General features: G+C 39.0%; 1 protein-coding gene and 1 pseudogene across 1 annotated transcript in view; both read left to right on the top strand.

Annotated features, from left to right (window-relative positions):
• The window catches only part of LOC125871851 (uncharacterized), a 553480-nt gene that overhangs the window by 97024 nt on the left and 436724 nt on the right, over positions 1 to 19732 (top strand). The window lies entirely within an intron of this gene.
• On the top strand, positions 8417 to 16525 carry LOC125869788 (uncharacterized; annotated as a pseudogene).

The following is a 19732-nucleotide window of genomic DNA, read 5'->3' on the forward strand; positions in this document are numbered from 1 at the left end:
ACTTCATCCTCTTTTTATTAATGATTTTATTGCTTTAGAATTTTCTAATTAAGTAGTTTTAAATAAAAATCATAATATTAGTAATTCAAAATTTGTTCTTACTAATTTTCTTAAAATTTACATTCCAAAACTCCAAAGGTAAATTTAAATAACTTTTCAAAAACGAATGAAAATGTTTTCAATTACTTTAAATGAAATTTAAATAATATATTTGTTTTTAGCTTCTGAAATATCGATTAATTGTGATAATAATCCTTATAATATTCTATTAAGCACCTTCAATTTTTAATTAATTGAAATATTCATTTTTTTTTATCTTTTACATGTGAAAATTTCATAAATTTTAAAATATATTTATTACTGAATTATTTAAATATTCATGTATTATATTGAATATATATTGCTAATTCATATTTAAGAGTAATGTTATTTCTAAAACAATTTAGATGTAACATATTTTCTACATTAAATGATTGAGAAAATATCATAAAAATTAAAATTTGAAACTTACGTGATTTCTACTCATCAACTTAAATTAAATAAAATAGAAAATTTACTTTTCTGGCTTCTACTCATCAAACTAAATTCAAAATTTTACCTTCTTGACTCCTACATATAAAATTAAATGTTTAAGAATACATCGCAACAACTAAAATTCAAAATCAACCCTCTCTGCTCACTAAAATTTAAAAATTACCCTCTTTGCTCCTTCTTATCATATTAAATAAAATAAAATTCAAAATTTACCCTCCTAGATCCTGACTTCTACTCATCAAACTAAATTCTTGAGAAAATATCACTAAAACTGAAATTAAAAAATTACCCTCTTGACTCCTACTCATTATATTAAATTAAATTAAATCCCAATTTTTCTCTCTTTGCTCCTACTCATCAAATTAAATGCTTAAGAAATTACCAGAACTAATATTTAAAATTTACCCTCTATACTCCGACTCATCAAAGTAAATTAAATAAAATTCTAATTTTACTGTCGTAGCTCCTACTCATCAAATAAAATATTGTAAAGAATGAGAGAAACTACCCATTTCTTCTTGAAGACATAATGTACTACCATAATCTTGATAATTTTCCTATATACACAAGTTTCTTCACTATTCCTTTGCCTCCGATCCTCTCGCATTTGTATTCTCAAACAACACAGGTTATCAACTTTTGTAAGTTTCTTCATCAATTCTCTATTTTTTTGTAAAGAAATAAAAGTCAAATTCTTGTTTGTTTCCATCAATCGAAGAGTGATCTTTATGTTTTTTTTGTTTGTGGGGTTCTTTTATCTGATGGTATATAAAGTTTTTATCTTTATGGTGAATAATACATCATTTTTCATTCTAGACTAGTCATGGATTGTAACAAATATGATACCATAATTGTTGAAGAGATGATGAGAAATAAAAAGAAGACATCAATAAAATCTGGTGAATATTGTGAAGCAAGTGCTTATGGGCAGGATTTTGAGTGTCTCAATGAGGAAAATCGGTGTCGTAGACAATGTTTCAATTATCTAAGTGATGAAGAAGAAGGTGTTTCTAATCGATTTAAGGGGTTTGGATATCCCTCTCCTACTAAGGTGTCTAAGGTGCAACAGTTTTTCTCTGAAGAGAGCTTGCAGAACACAGAGCATGAAGCTGACATTGCAATTGAAACATAAGGATTGGCACAATTCAAAACCTTTGTTTGAAGCAACATGGACAAATCTTGTTGATACTTAAGTATGTTTGAGGTACCACCTGAGACTGTAGGTATTACCTTGAATTCAATCTTAGTTAGAAAAAGAGAAAAAAAAAAGGCAGAGATATTTACATGGGATCCTAACTCTTGGTACCAATTGTAGTCAAGACTTGAATATCTTTTTACATTCTTTATTCTTCAAAATAAGAGGTGAGCAAGCTCCGACCTCTTAATATTTTTCGAAGCATTTATTTTTAGATTCTTTCCTTTAAAAATAATAATTTGCATTTCCTTTTTTGGGTTGTCCATTGTAAAATGTGACATTAGGCTAATCCCATTAGTGTGAGACACTGATTTTACTTTATTGGGTCGTTCGTCTAAAAAATTGTGACATATCTTTTTTCTTTAGGCTTTGAATATCACAAGAAATATCATTTTTCTATTTCATCATGTTCATATTGTACATTTTGTACTGATGATCTTCTCTCAGATTCTTTGTAGTATTAATCATCTAAAGGATTGAACTACAATTGGCCTGATTCATGGATAAACAAAATATGTAGGTGTCATGACGGGTCGGTCATATACCTAGTGTGATTTTATTTTAGTCTCTTTATAAAAATTGGGACAGAATTTATTAGGACAGATAATTAGATATCATTTCGATATTTGTCAAGAGATGTTACTAGGATAGAATTTTTGAGGAAGACCTCAAAAATTCCAACAAGTTTCGTCAAAAGTTTGATAGTCAACTTCAAATGATCTCCAGCATCACTTGAAGTTCAAAGTCGACTTCAAAATCTCCGGCATTGTAGAATGGAGAAAAAATAAATTCAGTATACGAGCCACCAACACCTTGTACAAATTTCATGTAACACCTCGGTATTTGAAAGAGCTAAATTTAGAAAGAACTAATTTGGAAAGAGACAAGTCGGAAATTTTTCAAGTTGTGCTTAAGTTGTGAATTTTGGGTAAGCTTAAAATGACCATAAGTTTCACTACATGATGAGTTATGTGGTCCATAAGATATCAAATAAAAGTTCCCTGAATCCCCTTTCCAACACCACCGATTTTGATAAATTTTGAGCTCGTATGAGGGAGATATGCCCGTTTGAAGTCAGCATGTCCAGTTAAGGAAAGTTACACAAATTAGAGAGGGGTATTTTGGTCTTTTCCTTACCCCATAAGATTAAAACGAATTTAGTAAATATTTTGGTGTCAATTATTATTTGGGTTATTTTTACAATCCTATTTTATGCTTAGGGTATTGAGAGGAGTTCAAGAATAGAAAAAAAGGAGGAACGGAAGAAAGATCAAGGTTTCTTGCGAATCAAGGATTTATTTCGCCAAATCGAGGTATGTAAGTTTTCATAGTGTTGGGTTCGTCCACCCACATGTCAATCATGATTTACATGTTCAAATTCGCCCATGAAGATTGATAAATTTAAAATCTTGATAAGTATTCCTAAAGTATTGATTTCGTTCTTGAATTAGGATGGTTTTGATGAGTTTTTGAGATAAACGTATGAGTTTGAGGCTTGTTTTTTAGTTGATTCTCATGTACTTGTATTGGGTGATTGAATCTAAGGAAAACTTGAGAAAAGAAATCGATCCTAGATGAATTAGGTTCAGAAATTGAGAAGAACAATTCTTTGGGATGTTCTGGGAATAGGTTGGAGCGGCGCGCCCCCGATGCGCCAAAAGGTCCAGGCCGGCGGGCCCCTGATGTGCTAGAAGTTCTGAGGCGGCGTTCCCTTGATGCACTAGATGATCTAGGGCGGTGCGCCAGAAACCAATCTTTGAAGTTCAGGGGCTAGCGCCCCGAGTCAACAGTGCGCCAGGGTCACCTATCCCTACCTTTTTTCATCGTTTGCTCCGTCAAAGTCCTTTTAAAGTGCACCTTTACTCCCTATTGATTGTAACCAATCTAAACATCAAGAGATCATTGATAACATGAATCATAACCCTTGAATATATAATTCAATTTAAAGGTAGAGTTAAGAGTAAAGTCCTGAGAGTTCTTTCAAGTCATTTTGAGAAGTTTTTTACAATCTTTTAAAACTTGTTTTAAGATTTGAGTAATTTAGTTTGAGGATGAGTAGAGTTCAGTTTCATTTTCAAAATGAATGTATGGGAACTAAGTATTTACAAGAGTATATGTTTTTACATTTAAAATTAAGGGAAACACCGATTTCCAAAGTAGTTCATGCGGAGTTTTGAGTACTATCTTTTTTAAGAGAAACCTTTTGAGTAATAATCTCAAAGTTGAGGAAGGAAAAATGTTCTTTTGAAACACATGAGCTATGTTATATTTTGGCAGTAGTATTGACCACGATATGGGGGAGGGTTCTAACAACTCACAACTCCCATAAACCATGTAGCCAACGTGGGTAGAAGGGGTCATACTTTTTAGATAATTCCTTATTTCTTTTTAGCATAGCTTAGTGGATCTACTTAGTTGAGGAGTTCTATACCCTAGCAAGGTATAGGAAAGTTCTGGCAACGTGGGTGCGACGTTGTATCATCACATAACTCATAGTGATAGTTGTCGGTTAGAGAATCTTCTAACCAGTGTTTATATTTTATTTTACATACAAACTGAGTTATATTATATTTTAAAATATATTGAGTTGTTATTTACTATTTTAAAAGCTTTTCTTTATATCACATTATTGTTATTGTTTTTATCTTGAAATAAGTTGAGATTGAGTTGAGTTGAGTTGAGACGAGGTAAGTTGTTTCTTCAGTTCCAGCTCAAGCTTATATCATATTTTAGATTTCCCCTTACATGCTCGTATATTTCATGTACTGACACCATTTAGCCTGCATCTTTCATGATACAGATACAGGTAACTAAGATCATCAACCAGCGCTTCGTTGATCTAGTTGAGTTCAAGAATTTCCAGAGGATCGGTTATTTATTTTTGAGTTATTTCAGTTTGCTAGGATGATCAGGGGTTTTTGCCCGACATCCCTCATAGTATTAGAGGCTTTATAGATAGATAGACAATATTTCATGAGTATTTTCATTTTCAAATATTAATGTTCTAGACTTGAGTTGCATATTCTATGTAGTTGAATGTTCTATTATATTCTGGGTTTATTATTTGAGTTTATCTTTTAAGATTATTCTATGTTAAGTAAGTCTTCCATTGAGAGTTGAGCAAGGCCAAGGGTTCGCTCGGGGCCATCAATGGTGTAGGTTGGGGGCGTAATATTTCCCTACAAGATATGAGTTACAACGATCACAAAGTGCTCAAGAGCAAAATGTTGATTGCTCACATCTGTCATAATGATAAGGAATTTTGTACACATTTTCTCATTAATCTTTTTCTTAAAGTTTCTTGATCAAGTTGCTTGCTAGAGCGATATTGTGTCCATTAATTGTTCATTTTCCAGTTAAGGAACAGATGAAAGCATCAAATTGATGACTCTTTCAAGATACCGACTCATTCACCTCGTTACAGTTGGACACTCATCAAGCCATCTACCTTGTTCAGTGGATAATCATCGAGTCAACCATCTCGTTACAATGGACATCATTTTTTCACTTGCAAAGAGGGCCATTACATGATTAGTCGGAGGAGACTACCATTGAAGAATATTCATAAGTCACATCTATTCGGACGTGAAGGATGCTCACCTTATTTATTCCACTTTGAAGTCGAAAGAGATTGGCGTTTAAAGATATTCTTAAGTAACATCTATTCGGAGGTGAGGGATGTGAACCTTATCTATTCCACATTGAAGTTTGAGGAGCCTGACGTTGAAAGATATTCTTAAGTCACATATATTCGCAGGTGAAGGATATTCACCCTATCTATTCCACGTTGAAGTCGGAGGAGGTTGACATTGAAAGATATTTTTAAGGCACATCTATTCGGAGGTGAAAGATGTGCACCCTATCTATTATACAGACAAGTCAGAGGAGGCTGACGCTGAAAGATATTTTATAAGTCGCATCTATACGAAGGTGAAGGATGTGCACCCTATCTATTCCACGTTGAAGTCAGCGGAAGCTGACATTGAAAGATATTTGTAAGTCCCGTCTATTTGGAGGTGAAGGATGTGCACCCATCTATTCCACATTGAAGTTGGAGAAGGCTGACATTGAAAGATACTTTTAAGTCGCATCTATTCCTAGTTAAAGGATGTGCACCCTATCTATTCCTCATTGAAGTTGGAGGAAGCTAATGTAGAAAGATACTTTAAGCTGCATTTATTTGGAGGTGAAGGATGTGCACCTTATCTAATCCATATTGAAGTCGGAGGAGCCCGACGTTGAAGAATATTTATATTACATTACAGGAAGTGGCAGTGTTCACATAAATCCTATCGATGAATTATCATTTGTCCTACCGATGGACATGCATTTATTCTTCCCAAAGATTCTACCGATAGATCATCTTTATTCGTCTTGCCGATGGACATATATTCATATCCTGTAGATGGATTATCTTCATTCGTCCTACAGATTGACATGTATTTATATCTTACTGATGTACCATTTTCATTCGTCCTACCGATGGACATTGATATACCATGAGTTTACGGTATTTTTAAAACATTTCACTTAAGAGTTGTGTGTGTCTAGGGCCATTTTGTATTGGTATTAATGTGTTTTTATCATGTTTGCAGCAAATAGGTTCGGACGTGGAAGTATCGAGACACAACTGAAGAATTGTGCAAAAAAGGACATCTACGAAAGTGACCTATGGACCGTAGGTCCAGTCACATTTCATAGATGGTGAACATAGATTGAAAGGCAAAGCTTGAAGGAAAAATCGGGGAATTATTCACTAAGTGTGGAACAACGACTATATACTATGGATCGTAGGTCGACCTACGGGCCATTCTGTAGCTCCATCAAATGATTCAGAGAAGCGGGTTCCAGTACCTGATTTCAAAAGTCTAAGTATGAAACTTTGGAAGAGGATCTATGGACCATGGATTGAACCACGGTCCGTCCTGCTGGTCCGTCGAATGCAACTGAGAGCTGGAGTTTTTAAGCGTTGGAGAATTGTCTAAGTCCTAAACCATGGAAAGGACCTACGGACTGTAGGTCAGTCCATGGTCCATAGCTCAGTGTCGTAGATTGAAACCGTGTCCAGAAACTTTATTTCCTTATTTCGTTTCCTTTTTAGTTGGGACTTGTTTTTCTATATATAGGGCATGTAAGCCTCGTTTTTGGGGGTTAGACCTTCTTACTTTTGTTCTAGTTTTTGGCTTTGGAGATTAACTTGCAATTTAGCAATTCTTGATTTCCTAAGTTTGTTTTGAAGATTTGACACTAATATTCAAGTTGAGATTCTGGGTTTATTCTTCTTATTACGTAAGTTCATGATTTCTTCATCTAAAAATATGAATTGTGTTCTTGCTATTATGGGTAACTAAATCCACATCTAGGGTTGTGGGAACCATGTGCGATTAACAATGTATGAATAGTAACTAAGTAATTCTTGAATAATGTTATTGCATGCATTGATTGTTCTTTCGTTTAGAATTCTTTTCAACGGTGGCTAATGTTAGAACTCGCCTTGTTGCTACTTGCCAAACCAAGGAGGTAGTTAATAAGAAAAGAATTATCAACATAGATTTAGTGTGATACTATCTAATAGTCTAATGTCAATTGGTGCGAGGGTGAAAACTAAGCCATACATTGATGTATTGTATAATATGAGGTAAATGTAAGGGTTAGTAAATTATATACACAGTCAGACCAAGGTGCTGGGTGAAATTCTCTAGTTACCTGACCAAGGAATTAGAGATACCTAACTTATCACTTTGCATGTAATACACTAGGAAAAGATTACCGCATTATGAGCTTATGGGGAACTCGTACACCCTAGTTATTTTCTCTCAATGATAACAACAAAGTTTGAATCCTTCTCACATGTTACTTAACTACAATCAAGCATTTGTTTTACAAATCCCCCCCCCCCCCTTACTTGTCTCGGAAATACATTGACTAAATGAATATAATCGTAAGTTAAGTTTAAGTCTAAACCATATTCCACGTGGGATCGACCCCAACCTACAAGTTGGTTTCTTTACTTGATAACGATTGCTTATACTTCTTTAGGGAGGTGTAATTTGAGCGTATCAAATTTTGGCGCCACTGACGGGGAATAAGACTTTTAGATTAAGTTTAACTACATTATTGAACTTTAGTCAAATATTTCCTAATTTTACTTTTTTCTTTCGTTTTTGTTTCTCTCAGGTTCCTACTCTTGTGTATGCCAAGTACACGGAGCCAAGGTGAACCACTTACTCCTTACGATCCAGAATTGAACAGAACTTTGCGAAGAATGAATAACCAAGGAGTCCCAGTCAATCTTATCAGAGGAGATTTAGGTGATGGGGTTGAGTTGCAGCCTCCGAGAGTACAGGATCCTCCAGAACCAAGACTGTGTGATAACTATAGGGTTAACTTTAATTCCCTAAATCTGAAGGACCTCTTGTTCTACCCCCTCTACCTCCGGGGCATACATTCGTGGTGACTAGCAATTTGATGCAAATGCTTACAGCGAGGGGTTTGTTCTCTGGTTTGGCATCGGAGCATCAATATAGGCACATATCTAAAATGAGGAGTGTTTGCAAAAGTTGTGTGGGTCGACCGGACTTGGACATGTATGTCATTAGATTGAGAGTATTCCCTCTATCATTAACATGCGATGTTGATGTGTGGTCTATTGAGCTTTCTTATAACTGAATCTACACATGGGACCAATTAACTGATGTGTTCTTGGCAAAATAATTTCCAGTGTCAAAGAAGCTGAACCACAAATATAAACTCAACAACTTGGTAGCACTACCTGGAGAGTTTGTGAGTAGTTCATGGGACAAGTTCGCTGCTTTCATAAGAGGTGTCCCGAATTACCACATTGATGATGAATCACTGAAGGAATACTTTTACTGAGGTCATGATGATATAGTAAGGCGGTGCTTGAAACTATCACTGGAGGTTCATATGGTGAGTGCATTTTTGAGCAGATTGCTGAGAAACTAGAGAAAATTTCTTGAAATAATAAAGCTAGGAGCACTAGAAAGTCAGTTATTGGGAGAAACACGTTTTCAGTCCAAGCTACAACTAATCAATATGCCGATGATATTCGTGAGGAAATGCCTCAAATGAGGACTGGACTGGGGTTGGTGTTGAAGCATGTGAGTGGAGTACTGAAAAGGTAAATGTTGTCAATTATTTTACTAGAAATCCACCACCGGTTGAGGAGTGTTACTATGAAGAGGATACTTATGCGGTAAATGATCAGACGGGGGATTTCCGAGCTAACACCCAAGGTTCCAATACGGATAATTGGCGCCAAGGTCAAGGAAACCAAGGTCAGAAAAATGGAAACTACAACTTAGAGGGTCAATATGTCCTGGATGGAACTACAATCGCGACAACAACTACAACCAGAACAACTATGGCAACAGGAACGATCAGGTTGGGCCTTATGTTCCTTATTAAAATAGGGAAGCTGGAGGTAATATGTCACGTATTGCGGATATGATGCAGAAGATGATGAAGAGGTTTGATTCAACTAATGAGAATGTGAAGGAGATGCGAAATGACTTGTCTGGTATTGGTCAAAAAGTTGATGCCCATGCAGTGTCAATCAAGCATCTTGAGCAGCAGATGACTCAGTTGTCTACTACAATAAACCCACGTCAACTTGACACACTTCCTAGCAACACCATCCAAAATCCAAAGAATGATGGGCATTGTATGGCAGTCACTACTCGAGGGGGTAAGCAGACCATTAATCCACCTATGTCGTCTGGGATTGAAGTTGAGGCTAGTAAAATGATGATGTGATTGAGGTAAATGGAGAGTACGAGAATGCAACAGAGAAGGAAATGGAGATAACACAGAAAGTTGTTCCCATGCCTAGACCTCCACCTCCTTTCCCACAGAGGTTAGTGAAGAAGACTGAAGAAGGCAAATACCGCAGGTTTATTAGAATGTTGAAGCAGCTTTCCATTAACGTACCGTTGATAGAAGCTTTGGAGAAAATGTCTGGATATGCGAAGTTTATGAAGGACTTGGTAACTAAGAAGCGGGCCGTGAGTTTTGAAGATGATGATATGTTGCAACATTGTAGTGTTATTGCTACAAGGTCCCTTGTGCAGAAGAAGGAGGATTCTGGTGCTTTCACTATTCCTTCTACCATTTGGTTGCTACATTTTGCAAAGGCGGTGTGCGATTTGCGTGTTAGTATCAACCTGATGCCATTGTCTATTTACAAGAAGTTGGGTTTAGGGGATCCAAAACCGACTGTGATGCGACTGCTTATGGCTAATAGAACTATGAAGAAGCCCATTTGTGTGCTCCAAGATGTATTAGTGAAAGTGGAGTCATTTATCTTTTCGGCGAATTTTGTGATGCTTGATTATGATGTTGACTTTGAGGTTCCCATTATCCTTAGGAGACCATTCCTAGCCATTGGGCGCGCCTTGGTTGATATGGAGAAAGGGCAAATAAAGTTCTGATTAAACAATGAAGAGGTAACTTTCAACATTTGCAGATCCATGAGGCAGAGTAGTGAGCTCAAATCGGTATCAGTGGTGAATCATATTGTAGAGAGTGGCTCTGAGGTTTCCATTGAAGAGAGGTTAGGTGTTGATGCGCTAGCAGCGGTAATGATGAATTTTGAGGGTGATTGTATTGAAGACTATGATGAATTGGTCGCTGCACTTGATAGGTTCGAATTCCGTTCAAAACTAAAGAGATTGGAGTTAGCTATGAAGAATCGCGAATCTCCACCTACAACACCGTCTATTGAGAAGGCTTCGATATTAGAGCTTAAGGCTCTACCATCACATTTGAGGTATGTATTCTTGGGGAGAAATGGTACTTTATCGGTCATCATTGTGGTAGATTTGAATGTGACACAAGTTTAAGCATTGGTGTCCGCATGTTGAAGAGGTTCAAATGGGCAATTGAGTGGACTATTGCGAACATTATTGGGATTCCTCCTGGTATTTGTTCTCATAAAATTCAACTCGTGCCTGATCACAAGCCTGGTATTGAGCACCAGAGAAGACTAAATCCGCCTATGCAAGAGGTAGTTAAGAAGGAAATCATCAAGTGGTGATGTTGCAGTTATTTATCCAATTGCAGATAGTAGTTGGGTGTGTCCTATTCAATGTGTGCCCAAGAAAGGTGGGATTACTGTTATACCTAATGACAGAAACGAGCTTGTTCTGATGTGGCCCGTGACTGGATGGAGAGTCTGCATGGACTTCTGGAAATTAAATGCTTGGATAGAAAAGGACCATTTTCATATGCCGTTCATGGATCAGATATTGGACCGACTTGCGAGTAAGGATTTCGTATTGTTTCCTTGATGGTTATTCGGGCTACTATCAGATTTCTATAGCTCCAGACGACCAAGAGAAGACCACCTTCACTTGTCCTTATGGGACTTTCGCTTTCAAACGGATGCCATTTAGGTTGTGTAATGCTCCAACGACCTTCCAGCGTTGTATGATGTCGATATTTTCTGATATGGTGGAGGACACTATTAAGGTATTTATGGATGATTTCTCTGTGGTAGGTGACTCTTTTGATCGTTGTCTGGATAATTTGGCAGAAGTGCTTAAACAGTGTAAAGGTGCAATATTCTGCTAAATTAGGAGAAGTGCCACTTCATGGTGAAAGAAGGGATAGTTTTGGGTCATCGGATCTCCGAGAAGGGTATTGAGGTTGATAGAGTAAAAGTTGAGGTAATTGAAAAGCTTCCATCACCTATCTCTGTAAAAGGTGTTAGAAGTTTTCTTAGGCATGCAGGGTTCTATAGGAGACTTATCAAAGATTTCTCCAAAATTGCACACCCATTGTGCAAATTGCTCGAAAAGAAGTGTCAGTTTGAGTTTGTTGATGCTTTTCTGAGAGCATTTGGAGAGTTGAAAGAAAAGCTAGTTTTCGCACCTATCATTATTTCACCAGATTAGGGGAAACCGTTTGAAGTGATGTGTGATGCGAGTGGAGTGGCGCTTGGTGTGGTATTGAGATAGAGGCAAGAGAAGATTATTCATCATATTTACTATGCTAGCAAAGCTCTAAATGTGGCTCAAAATAACTATACAGTGACTGAACAAGAGCTTCTTGCTGTGGTTTCACATTTGAGAAATTTCTATCCTAGTTGTTTGGTACTAAGGTCATTGTGCATAATGACCATTTTGCATTGAGGTATTTGATGGCTAAGAAGGATGCAAAATCAAGGTTGATTATATGGGTGTTGTTGCTACAAGAGTTCGACTTTGTGGTGAAAGATAGAAAGGGGATAGAAAATTAGGTTGTAGATCACTTGTCCAGATTGGAGGAAAAAGCTATGCTCAAGGTTGGTGAAAGGGCTGAAATTAATGATGTTTTTCCAGATGAACAGGTATTGGTCGCTTCTCATGATTTGATTCCTTGGTTCGCGAACTTTGCTAACTACTTGGCAAGTGATCTGGTACCATCGGATTTGTGTTTTCACCAAAGGAAAAAGTTTATGCATTATGTGAAGAAGTTCTTTTGGGATGAGCCCTACTTGTATCATAGTTGTGTTGATGAGATTATTCATCGTTGTGCCGGAGGTCGAGATGTTGAGTATACTAGAGGTGTTCCATTCATCTCTTGTTGGTGGGAATCATAGTGGTATTCAGACTGCGCATAGAAAAATTTAAGTGTGGGTATTACTGGCATACCATCCACGAAGATGCTCATGATTTCGCCAAGTCTTGTGACCGTTGCCAAAGAAAAGGAGGAGTTTCAAAGAGGCAAGAGCTTCCTTTGAACCCTATATTGGTGATAGAATTGTTTGATGTATGGGGCATTGATTTTATGGGTCCATTTGTGAGTTCACATGGGATGAAGTATATTCTTGTTGCGGTTAATTATGTATTGAAGTAGGTGGAAGCAATTGCACTTTCCAACAATGAAGGTAAGAGCGTCACCACATTCTTGAAAAAGAATATCTTCTCCAGCTTTGGTACACCTAGGGAGATTATCAGCGATGAAGGTTCCCACTTTTGTAATAAGTTGTTCAAGGCGATACTTGAGAAATATGGCATTCGCCACAATGTAGCCACTCCTTACCATCCACAGTCTAGTGGGCAAGTTAAAATGTCCAATAGATAGATCAAGCAGATTTTGGCTAAGACTGTGAATGCTAATAGAATTGATTGGTTAAGGAAGCTTGATGATGCTCTATGGTCTTATAGCACCCCATTTAAGACTCCCATAGGTATGTCCCCCTACCAACTTGTATATGGGAAGTCTTGCCATTTGCCGGTAGAGCTAGAGCATAAGGCTATGTTGGCGCTAAAGAAGCTAAATTTGGATTGGGGCGCCGCATCGAATCAGAGAATAAATGACTTTAATGTGCTTGATGAGTTTCACCTAAGAACTTATGAAAGTTCAGCCTTGTACAAAGAGAAGATGAAGAAGTATCATGATCAAAGGATTGAAAAGCGAGAATTTGTTGTGGGTGATCTTGTGCTTCTATTCAACTCTAGGTTGTGCTTGTTTCCGGGCAAGCTCAAGTCCAAGTAGACCGGGCCATTCTTAGTCATGCAAGTGCTCCCACATGGAGCGATTGAGTTTGAGAATTGTGAGGGAACAAGGTTCAATGTAAATGGGCAAAGGATGAAGGTCTATCTAGGAAACGCGGAAAGTGTGCAAGAAGTTGTTGAGGCCTACTATCTTGATGAAGTCTGAGTAATCAAGAGGTCTGCGTCGTACTGCGACGTTAAATCAAGCGCAGGCTGGGAGGCAACCCAAGATGTAAAATCTAGCCAACTATTGGTTTAGTAGTTCTCTTTGTTTATTTGCCTTGCTGTATTCCTTTAGGTAGGAGTTTTTTTTTAGTGTTGGCAAGATATAGCATAGGGTCCATGCCTAAAAAGTGTCTAGAAAATGTAAAAAGAAAGGCCTAATGATTGCTACATGTGTAGGGTCGAAAAGCAAAATCTGTAGAAAATATCTGGTGCAAAGATCTACGGAGACCATCGATGGTTCGTGGGTCAAACTACGGACCGTGAATGGTATCTGTAGACCCAAGGTAGGATCCCTAATTTTTCTAATTGTAAAAGGGACCTACGAACTCCATCTACGGTCCGTAGGTCGACCCATGAATCGTAGACGGGGTCTCATGGGTCGAAACCCTAGTTTCTGGCCGACCCAACCCAGACCTTTATTTATAAAACCCTTCATTTTTAAAACATTCCCACATTACCTAAACTCCCCCCAATCGTTTTTAAATCATCTCCTCTCCTAAAATCCCTCCATATTACTCGCATATCCCATAGATCACTCCCCTTCCATTTCCCCATAAATTCCAATTCACTTTCCTCTCTCCCAAATTCCCTCATTCCCCAATTTCCAGAGTTTTTGGTGTCCGGGTTAGGCGAAAAGGCTAGTAAGAAGTTGTTGGAAGTCTAAAGTCATCACTCCATCACCCACTTCCTTTGCTTGTAAGGTAATCGACTTCCCCTTCACTTTGAATTCCGGTTCATTGTTGTTATTGAAAGTCAGGAAGTGGATCTTGACCTTGGGTATGATATTATATGTGTTCCTCATGAATTGTATGCTAGAAACACCCATGGGACGATAGATATTGATTGTGTAGTCTTTGTAATTAAATAACTCGGTGAAAATTTGGTCTAAATGAAAGTTTCGAACTAGGGTTCCTAGTTTTGTATGCAATACATGTTGAAGAATGAGTAATTGGAGCCCTAGGGCTGACAAACTATCATAAATTGTGTTGAAATGCATGATTAGATTTAGGATGAATGATTGAAATTGTGAAAATTTGTTTAAATATAAGGCATGTCAGATACTTGGCACATACTTGATCTACGAGACCCCGGCTATGGACCATAGATCAGGTCTGTGGTCTATGGAACATAGCAATTCCACTAAGTGTGGAACCACAGAGGTGGACTACGGTCTGTAGGTCAATCTACGGACCGTTCTGCAAATCCGTGGTTCCCATCAGAGCCCAACCTTCTGGGACTTCTGACCTACGGAGGGGATCCACGGACCGTAGGTACCCACTATAGGTGGCCACTGAAGCCACTGTCTGAATTTTTTTTAGTTTTTCGTTTGGTTCGTTCTTTGTTCTAAAAAGAAAATGAGTGTGTTTTTAGTTTATATTGGTACTAATTCTTCCTCCATAGGTACCATGTCCCCGAAGAAAGCTCTAGTCGTCGCCGCAATAAGTAGATCCAAATCAACAGCACAAACCCGTCGGCTAATCGACGAAGATATTGTTGACCCCGCATATGAACCCCCTACTGGAAGGACATCACCCACAGCACCCCGGACTACCTGGAATCAATCCAAGCAGATGGTTCCCAATGTAGTCACTGCGTCACAGTCTGATGAGAAGGATACACTGATTGGATCACCGGCTAGGTTTCCTTTCGGCTCTGAGTCCCACTCTGCTTTCGAGACTGCTTCTGGCTCCGCTACAGGCTCGAGTTCACATGGCAGGGTCGCCTCGTCTGATAAGGCTACTAGTTTGAGGGAGGTTCCAGTGCCACTAAACACCGACCCTGCTCCGGTTGCTGAGGAGCCTAACAGATTGTGCATTGAGGGTCAATGGAAAATCTACAGGGATGCCAGGATGTTAAACGAAAAGGAGAATATGGCCCGGCTTATCACAGAGGAGTGTAGAGTTATCACAGGGAGCCTCCACACCATACCCGACATCCACCGGCTCTTTCAGCAACACAAATATGAGTTGATAGCTCGGCTCCCCGGGACTTATAGTGAGGAGATAGTAAGGGAGTTCTATGATTTCTACGCAGCCACCCTCCGAGGATCTATTCATAAAAATATCAAGCCTAGAGCCCAGGCACCACTCATGGCAACACTCGTGCATGGGATTTTTGTGGATATATTTGAGACCACCATCCGCCAGTTCCTCTACGGCCCTGGCCGCACTTGGACACTCACTACGGTTGAGTTTGACTACAGATGGGACATCGTACGGAGCGGGGACTTCCAGCGAAATGCAGAGAAAAGAAAAACCGTATTACACTGGCTGGCAAGTACATTGCTACTGACAAAGAGCGAGTAGAGTGAGTCACCACCTTGGGCATAAGCATCAAGAAGGCCACTCTCACATTTGTAGCCAAGTTCTTCTAGATTTTGGTTCGGAACAGGGTATCGCTCACTAAGGCCAATAATGTGCTTACTTGGGATAGAGCGGTGATGGTTGCGGTTTTGGTAGCTCGGTTCAAGATCGACTTTGCCTGCATGCTGTTGGCAGATATCCATGAGAGGGCGTTCAGGTCTACCACTACTTTACCCTTCCCGTGTATGATTCCCAGTTGTGCAAGGATTCTGGGTGCCTATCTGGCATTGTGACAAATTGGTACAGGCGACCGGAACCTTTGACATCGGCCTTATACAGGATGAGGCCAACGTAGCTGTCCCACGACGTGGTCCACATATTCAGGTGCCGCCATTAGGAGCAGATTTAGTAGCTGATGTGGAGCAATTGTAGGGTGAGGACCTTGCCCCTCCTGCCCACACTAATGATTCCCCGGCCTCCCCATCTCAGGCCGCCAGTCGGGCCCCTAACTCATCCAGAGCCACCCCATCTTCTGGAGCTGCTGTTGTGCCCTTGGTGCGAGTTCAAAAATTAGAGGCTCAGATGGCCACACTGCTCCAACATGTGAAGTCATGGATGCAACATTCTATTGCAGAGTCCGGGGAGAGGACGGAGCGAAGGATAGAGAAAATGATGGACCAGAAGGTCCAGGCCGTTCATAAAGCCTGGATGCCTTTGAGTTGAGAGTCCTCGAGCGAGCAGCCCCCACCACAGATCTCTCCTCTTTCTAGAAGGAGTTGGAAATATCCGGGTAGACCCTAATATCATCCTTTCCCCACCCACAGATGATCCATAGTCTGCACCACCTGCATTGGCTGATGATACAGTACTAGACGCTCTATTCGTAGAGGATATAATGCAGCCAGAGCCCACGTGTTCCCAAGGGAAGAGGCCCCGCTCCAATCACAGTTCTGATGCTACTGAGGATGCACTAATTAAGAATCGGGAGCTCCATCAGAGAGAGAAAGTTATGAGAGCCTCCATTGTGGACGAGGATTTGCGCCAGTAGAGGGTTCGTGAGGGTACTCTTGGAGCCTCGAGTTCTAGGCCCTTAACTGAGGTTGTGGCTGCTCTGAGAGATGATGAGAGCACCACTGATGGTGCGGTTAGAGTGATTGATAGCACTACTGAGGGTGTTGTGTTAGATAATGTGGGCACTACTGAGGGTGGCCCAAGTGTTGATATAGCGGGCTTCGGGAAACTGGACCCACCCATTTGTTAATGAGTCTTCGGCACTATGAGCCACAGGTTTACTTCACCCGATCCTCTATTCTTTACTTTTTGTGCATTGGGGACAATTGCACTCTATTTTGTTGGGTGTGGGGTAAATAGATTGTGAGTGATAGGGTTAAGTCTGAGTAACCCAACTCATAATCCTCCCTTGGGTTTTTCTTTCCTGTGTTCTTTTTTCCCAAGCGACTGTTTTGATTTTTGTTGAACCGGCTTGTGTTAGGAGTGTGTGTGTAGAAGCATGAGAACTAATGAAACATGATGGCATAATTAAGAATGAAAAATGATACCCGTCCAAAATTTGTGATAAGTGCTAAAATCTATAGTCTAGAATGGTTGAATGTGTTAGCTCTGAGTATGACATGATAAAGAACCAACTTGATCTCATGACTTAAGCTAAAACTTGAACTGGGTAATCTGATAATCTGATAATGAAACTATGTGCCAAGAGTGTGTGAGAATGGTTGATTGTTCAGAGAGTTTTGTGCCAATCTAGAACTTACCTCGTTGGTCCTGCTAGGATAATCTAGGCTAGAAGTTAGGAAGTGATCATAGGCCATTGTTCAAAATAGTCCACTTAAGCCTAAAATGATCTAACCAAATGGTAGCATTATTCCCTTTTGATCCAAATATTTGAGCATAAAATTGACCAATTCTTTTGATTCACCTAACTCACCTTCCCTTAAAAACATTGTCTTGGCCCCGGTCCCTCCTTGGACATGTGCACCATGGCTTAGGCCAAAAGCCTAAGTTGAGGGTGGGTAAGCCCAAAAGTTACCTTGATCTTGGCCCTGGTCTGACATCAGACAATGTGCACCTCAACTAATGCAAAATGCATAAGTTGAGGGTGGCTATGGAAAAGGAAACCAAATGGAAAAAGGGTATGAAAAGAGTTCAGTGTTGAAAAGAGGAAAAAGTATGAAAGAGGATGTGACTTTGTGCAAAAGAAGAAAAAGAAAAGTGGGAAAAGAAATAAAAGAAAAGAAAGTAAAAGAAAAAGAAGAAAATGAGAAATAAGAGTCAAAAAGTCAAAAGTCGCATCCTTGGTTGAAGAGAGTTAAGGGAAAGAAATTGAGATGAAAAGTTGCCAAAAATAGGTCAAGGAAGAGGTAAATAGTCAATGTAATGTCAAAGAGGGCAGAAAGTCACTAAAAAATACCTAATTGTACCACACCTGACCCTGAGCCTACGTTACAAGCGAAGAAAAGTCCTATCGTGATCCTAGCAACTAGTTTGGAGAGTCTAAGCAGTGAAAATAAGGGCAAGCCTATAGTATTGAGCACTAAATGTACTTGAAGTCACTTCTTAGCGCGAGTGTTGAATGAATCCTTAAATTCAAAAAAATCATATGTTATGTGTGAAAAGGATTTCGTTTGAAGTGAGGGCACTAGTTACATTGTCAGAAAATTGGTACCTTGGTGATAGTGAAACAGTGTATGTTGTGTATGATTGGTCGATCTTTGTCATATTTTGATCTGCATGAGTTAGCTTGTTGAGTCTAAGAGAAAATATTTGCACTCAAAAAGAGAATCGGGATAGAAAGCCATTAGATTGCTTGTGATTGAATGTCTGCTTCTATACAAGGGTCGCTTAAAGTCTTAGTGCATCGCTTGAGGACAAACAATGAATTTAAGTTGAGGGTGTTGATATATCGTGAGTTTACAGTATTTTTAATACATTTCACTTAAGAGTTGTGTGTGTCTAGGGCCATTTTGTATTGGTATTAATGTGTTTTTATCATGTTTGCAGGAAATAAGTTCAGACGTGGAAGTATCGAGACACAGCTAAAGTTGTGCAAAAAAGGGCATCTACGGAATTGATCTACGGACCGTAGGTCCATTCATGTTCCGTAGATGGTGAGCGTAGATGGACAGGCAAAGCTTGAAGGAAAAATCAGGGAATTCTTGACCAACTGTGAAGCCACGACTACAAACTATGGACCGTAGGTCGACCTACAAGTCATTCTGCAACTCCGTCAAATGATTCAGAGAAGGGGATTCCAATACCTGATTTCAAAATTCTAAGTATGAAACTACAGAGGAGGATCTACGGACCGTGGATTGAACCACAGTCCATCCTGATGGTCCGTCGAATGCAACTAAGAGCTGGAGTTTTTTAGTGTTGAAGAATTTCCTAAGTCCTAAACCACAAAAAGGACCTACGAACTGTAGGTCAGTCCACGGCCCGTAGGTTAGTGTCGTAGATCGAAATCGCGTCAAGAAACTTTATTTCCTGATTTCATTTCCTTTTTAGTTGGGACTTGTTTTTCAATATATACGGAATATAAACCTCGTTTTTTGGGGGTTAGACCTTATTACTTTTGTTCTAGTTTTTGGCTTTGGAGATTAACTTGCAATTCTTGATTTCGTAAGGTCGTTTTGAAGATTTTGACTTTGAAATTCAAGTTGAGATTTTGGGTTTATTCTTCTAATTACGTAAGCTCATGATTGTTTAATCTAAAAATATGAAATGTGTTCTTGCTATTATGGGTAACTAAATCCACAGCTAGAGTTGTGGGAATCATGAGCGATTAACAACATATGAATAGTAACTAAGTAACTCTTAAATAGTGTTATTGCATGCATTGATAGTTCTTTCGTTTAGAAGTCTTTTTAATGGTGGCCAACGTTAGAACTTGTCTTGTTGCTACTTGCCTGACCAAGAAGGTAGTTAATAAGAAAAGAATTATCAACATAGATTTAGTGTGA

This window comes from Solanum stenotomum, chromosome 7, assembly GCF_019186545.1.
Source record: "Solanum stenotomum isolate F172 chromosome 7, ASM1918654v1, whole genome shotgun sequence".
NCBI classification, from domain to species: Eukaryota; Viridiplantae; Streptophyta; class Magnoliopsida; order Solanales; family Solanaceae; genus Solanum; species Solanum stenotomum.